We start from the raw sequence: 5498 nt of genomic DNA on the forward strand, positions 1-5498 counted from the left end.
TACATACATACATACATACATACATACATACATACATACATACATACATACGTTGAGTACGTACGCCCACCTTTAAAAGTAAGAGGGTCACTGTGGGCATGGTCTTTATGGGCGATAATCACCTCCCAAATGCACGGGTCTCGCACACCGTATAAAGAAAGAAAGAAAAAAATAAAGAAAGAAAGCAAAAAGAAAGAAAGAAAGAAAGAAAGAAAGAAAGAAAGAAAGAAAGAAAGAAAGAAAGAAAGAAAGAAAGAAAGAAAGAAAGAAAGAAAGAAAGAAAGAAAGAAAGAAAGAAAGAAAGAAAGAAAGAAAGAAAGAAAGGACGCACTTGACGCAGGCTCTATGTCACGCGCTTGACAGCTTCCCCACGGAAGTAACGATATAAATGAATGAAAAAGAAAACGTTCTCCCCATTGTCAGTTTAAGCAGCCCGAAAGAACTCCCTAGAAACTGCTTACCCATGGTACTTCTCTCTGTATATTTTTTTTTGTTTTTTTCCTTAGAGCTCTTCTTAGTTTGTGCATCCCAGTCAAAGCATTCCCTTGGCAGGTTTTATTCCCTGGGAAACCGCTTTTTTCCTTCATCTTCTCTTGTGGCAGATCTGGAAGGATGCTACCCCGTCTGACGTGCTGTGACTGCCCTATCCGGTGCGAGGTTCCATGCGTACAATGTCAGGGATTCGTGGTGTCTTTTATCTCGTAGCTTTATTTCTTTTTAGGCGTTTATATCGGTTGCAGTAACGTGTGCGATAGGACCTTTAGGGGTCACGCTCGGGCTTGTGCTATAACTCCAACTTCTTATAATAATATCTCGGGCTTTGCGTCCCAAAACCAAGATGTGCTTATGAGAGACGCCGTAGTGCAGGGCTCCGGAAATCTCGACCATCTGGTGTTCTTTAACGTGCACTGCCATCGTATCTCCACTTCTACTAGGAGCAAAAAAAAAAAAAACTCTGGCTTTCAGCATGTGTTCCTTCGCAGCTCTTTTTTGAACACATCCTAAATAACTTTTCTGCTCATCTTACTTACATGTATCGCTTCTCTTAAACTTGATAAGTATTTAATGGGCCCCCAAACCATCTCCGCTTTCTTTTAAACATTTCAAGTAAACACGCGCAGTAGTTTTGAGAATGTCGTCACAGTCAACAATACCAAACGCGGCGGCGCTACGCGCCGCTGGCGCGCCACAATGTCAGAAAGCTAACCCGTGCTACTCGCCGGGGCCCTTCTGGCATCGCCAGCGCTGGTCGTGACCTCACAAGCAGCAGACGCTGCTGGTCATGTGACAAGAACGTGTTTTTCTGTTAGCAGGTACGCGTAGCGAAAGAGCAGGAGCGTAGCGAAAGAAAGAGCGAAACGAGCGAGGGCCGCGTTTTTATCCTCAAACGCGAGCAACTTCCGCGTTATGGCACAATTTGGAAAAGTTCTTGCAGCTACGAATTCGTTGTAGAATCGTGTACAACTGCAACACCACAGCTAAATTTCAACCTCTGGGTGGTTTAGGGGCCCTTTAACATAACTTCCTGGAATGGTCTCTAAAATGGTTTACAAACAGATGGAAACCCTAGCGTGGGTCTTCCAATCATTAACTGACCGATATAGGCCCTCTAGGTAAAGCACATAACTTAGTATATAGTTGAAACGTGCACATCGCTACAAATCGCAGCGCCGCCGCAGCGCTGGGTTTTCAGCCGCCCTTGCATTCGGGAACGTGCCATTGTTTTGAGACGTCACTCGTGTGACCGATCTGATTGGCTCCCTCCGCGTTTGTACCCAAAGAGAAAACTCGAGCGGTAGGGTCGGTGGGGCACCTGGTGATGCATAGAGCGACGAGACGAGCACGGAGAACAGCCTCCGCGATCTGCGGCGTGCCGGCAGAATATGGCGGAAGGTGGAGCTCCGCTAAAGCAACGCGAAAGAAATGCTTGCGAAATTGTCACTAGAATTAGCATGAATCACCCGTAATTACCTTTAATTACTCGATAATGCAGCCGAGGAGAAAGAGCATGGCTTGGGAGAAGGGTAACTTTTACTTGTCCGTAGCTCCTCTGGTACAGAGTCCTTCGCTTAAATTTGGGTGGAAATGATTTTGTGATGTTTCAACTGAGCAGAAAAAGAAGAAAAAGATGGCTTTGGCATTCCAGTGGTCTTGGGCCAATGGATCAGGCACCGCATGACTTTTCCGCATATGCCTTCGGAGCAATCCTATCGAGTAAAGGGGAAGCTCAGTGGCAATTACGCGACTAATGTTGGGTAAATGCGTTAGCAGTAATTAGACATAATCACCTTTAAATACCTTGATAACCAGCGTATGCCTGCGTTAGCCAAAAAGTACTGTGCGTTAGGCTTCGCGAATACTTGTACGCGTACCTCCTTGAGTGGACCCCTCCTAATACTCCCGCACTAAACTAATTGCCCAGCGTGGTGGCTTCTTGCTGCTACGAATTTCTGATTACAGACAGAATGTAATAAAAGATGTACGTGTCGCTAGAATTGCATGCGTGGTCATTACGTCTTCGTGCTTTTATTGCTCATTAATCGGGGTATTTGCTTGGCGCAGTTAAGCCGGCACCCAGGCTCTTTTCGTGGGACATTCTTCTATGCCTAAACAAACCGTCCGTTCAAACGTTTGGCTCCATGGGCAGTTATTTGGACGAATAAGCATAGAGAAAGAAAAATGGAATAAGCACATAGTACTCAAAATCGTCGGCCATTTTTCTAAAGACACACACACATATCTTCGTTTTCGGGACGTAGTTTTATTCAGCCTACTGGCTGCCTTTGCTCAGAGACGACTGACTGCTCTCCCATAGTGCGGAACATAAAATACTGTAAATTGTCCACAATTTGGTCTAAACACAGGTAGGCTTCGTGTGGCAACGGGATAGGGACAGCTCACTGCTTTCTCATAGCAAGGTACGCTGTACTCTAAATCCTCGAACATTTTTAAGGTCAAAGCCTTAGATGCCTCATCAAACGCGAAAATTGACCGTTGGTGTCGACACGAGCGACGCAAAAAATAATCACGTGATGACGTCATCGTGACGTCACACAGCGTCAGAATTTGGGACGCCAGATAATACGACATCGCATGATGCCGCCATCACATGACACCGTCGCTTGGTCAGAGGTGGGCCGATCACGGGGGCAATGCTATAAAGCAGGCGAGTTGCAGAAATCTTGCAATGCCTCCGATCATGGAGGCAGTGTAAAACCTCGTTACCTGCAGAAAGCCTTTGAAATAAATAAACATGTTTTCGAGAAATGTGTGCGCAAATTCTTGAGAAATATAAGAGAATTGCGATATTTACTCGCTGTCTATTAGAATCTATGAGCAGCAAAGCTCCTTTGCCTTTTTTCCTTTCACCCAATGCTCAAATGGGCTGACACAACGCGTCTTCTGGTGTCTCTTCTGTTTACACTCAAACCTCTACACGACAAACCCGTATGCAACGAGTTATCGGTTATAACGAAGCAAATGAAGACTAGCATTGTCTTTAATACAGCGTTACTAATATATGTTCATTAGGAATTTTTGGTTATAGCGAAGCCACTTTCGGGTCAGATGCGAATTCGTTAAAATAATGTTTGAGTGTACTTTCTCTGACGGGTGCGATGTGCACGACAATCTCTAGCCGTACTCCTCTCGGATGTTTATGGCTAGCTTACAGCCGGAAGTGCAGTGAAACGCGGAAGTGATTTAAGAGACCAAAAATAGAAACTTGTATTAAGATTAAGCGGCCAGAAGTGCAAACCGGAAGTGATGTAAGCGACCGGAAGTTAATGCACCCGTTCACTTCCGGAAGTGAACGGATACCCGGAATCCACGTGAATAGGTATCAGAGGCCAGCGTCACGGTCAGCAAAACCCGGCAGCGTTCGCAAACGAAGCTTCGCATTAGTGGTGCGATCTTGTACGCATTCCAAATAAACACGGAGGCGTGGCGTTACATCCAGCCGCCCGCGAATGGCCCATGTGAATGAACCGCGACAGACGTCACGGCCCTGCATTGACCAATCGCGTGCGGTCACGTGTGGCTGGATGTAATGCCACGCCTCCGTGTTTATTTTGGAACGCGTACAAGATCGCACCATAGACCGACGATGTCGCCGACTGTCCCAGCGTAATTCGGCTTCACCTCTTATATTGTGTACTTGCGGCGGTGCACGCTTTACAGGGACAACTTCAAAGCGCGCGTCGCGGGCGCGTATCGGAATGCGCGATCACCGCGCTGCATGAGGGAGCTAACTGGCGCGTTACAACCACATTTCTATGCCAGAAGTGTGGGCACATTTCACATGAGTGAAAGAAGGAAATTTTAGGGCTCGTTTCTTCGTGTTATACAATCTTAATCAAAACTAACAGACAAGTAAGCGAAGGAAGGTATAGGGGATGTGAATTATACTGTTTTAAGTGTATTGCAGTAATTGAGCTACGATTGAGCTACGACGGCGGCACGTTACGAGTGGCGCTGACTAACACTCCCAGGTTTGCGTGCACATAAACACCTGACAAAGTGGACAGAGAGGACAGCCGCCGCCGTAGCTCAGTTGGTAGAGCATCGGGCGTGTTATCCGAAGGTTGCAGGTTCGGTCCCTGCCGGCGGCGAGTTGCACTTTGTCCACTTTACTTTCATCACATCTTTATCCTAATTACTGAAATACATTTAAAACAGCACAATTAACGTCCACTATGCCTTTATAGGCTTCGTTATTTGTTTTCATTAAGGTCACTTATGACATGGGCACTTCTGACATTTTCATGTCAGAACTGTGTCAGAAGTGCATGGCTCTTGTCCTCTCATACGCCTCCTCGAGTTTCTTAGCCATTCGCGGGACGCGTGATCCACGATCTCATTGCCCCGTTTGCTGGATTGTTCGATCTATCTGCGGATATCGTCTCGAAGAAAATACAGTTGTTACTGCGTTCCATACCGAGCCGGCTCACAGCGTGCGGAAGCGGTCCACGGATTAACGCTCTTCGTCTCTGAATAAAATAAATCCTGTGTCACATGCATGCGCACAGTACGACAAGCGTACCGCGTGTTTTCTTGAAAAACGTGTGCACCTACGTTTTTTTTTTTTTAAGTAACTTCGTTATGATGTTGTTTTTTATGTACAGTAACCTCGGAGTAAATATAAAATGTATATGGGAGACGCTGCATAAAAAAGGCAATAATAAAATTATATGGAAAAGACAGATTGGAAATTGCAGTACATAGGATTAAGTTATCTCACTAACTACATTTTATGATGCGCAACAAAAGAGCGCTAAAGAAACTGGGATCGGTGCAAGAGACACACAGGACAAGTTGAACACGTTTGCTATACACAAGTATGGAACGCTTACTGAGTACGTACATAACTTTCAATATGTACACGACAAAGCGTAGGCTACGGGAGGACAACCGCCGCCGTAGCTCAATTGGTAAAGCATCAGACGCGTTATTTGAAGGTTGCAGGTTCGGACCCGGCCGGCGGCAACTTGTGTTTTCAT

At 45.9% G+C, this 5498-nt stretch overlaps 1 non-coding gene across 1 annotated transcript; it reads left to right on the forward strand.

Annotated features, from left to right (window-relative positions):
- Window positions 1–4537: 4537 nt before the first annotated feature.
- On the forward strand, window positions 4538–4610 carry Trnat-ugu (transfer RNA threonine (anticodon UGU)). The gene has a single exon. It is a non-coding gene; the product is annotated as a tRNA-Thr (tRNA).
- Window positions 4611–5498: the final 888 nt, after the last annotated feature.

This window comes from Rhipicephalus sanguineus, chromosome 7, assembly GCF_013339695.2.
Source record: "Rhipicephalus sanguineus isolate Rsan-2018 chromosome 7, BIME_Rsan_1.4, whole genome shotgun sequence".
In the NCBI taxonomy this organism is placed as follows: domain Eukaryota; kingdom Metazoa; phylum Arthropoda; class Arachnida; order Ixodida; family Ixodidae; genus Rhipicephalus; species Rhipicephalus sanguineus.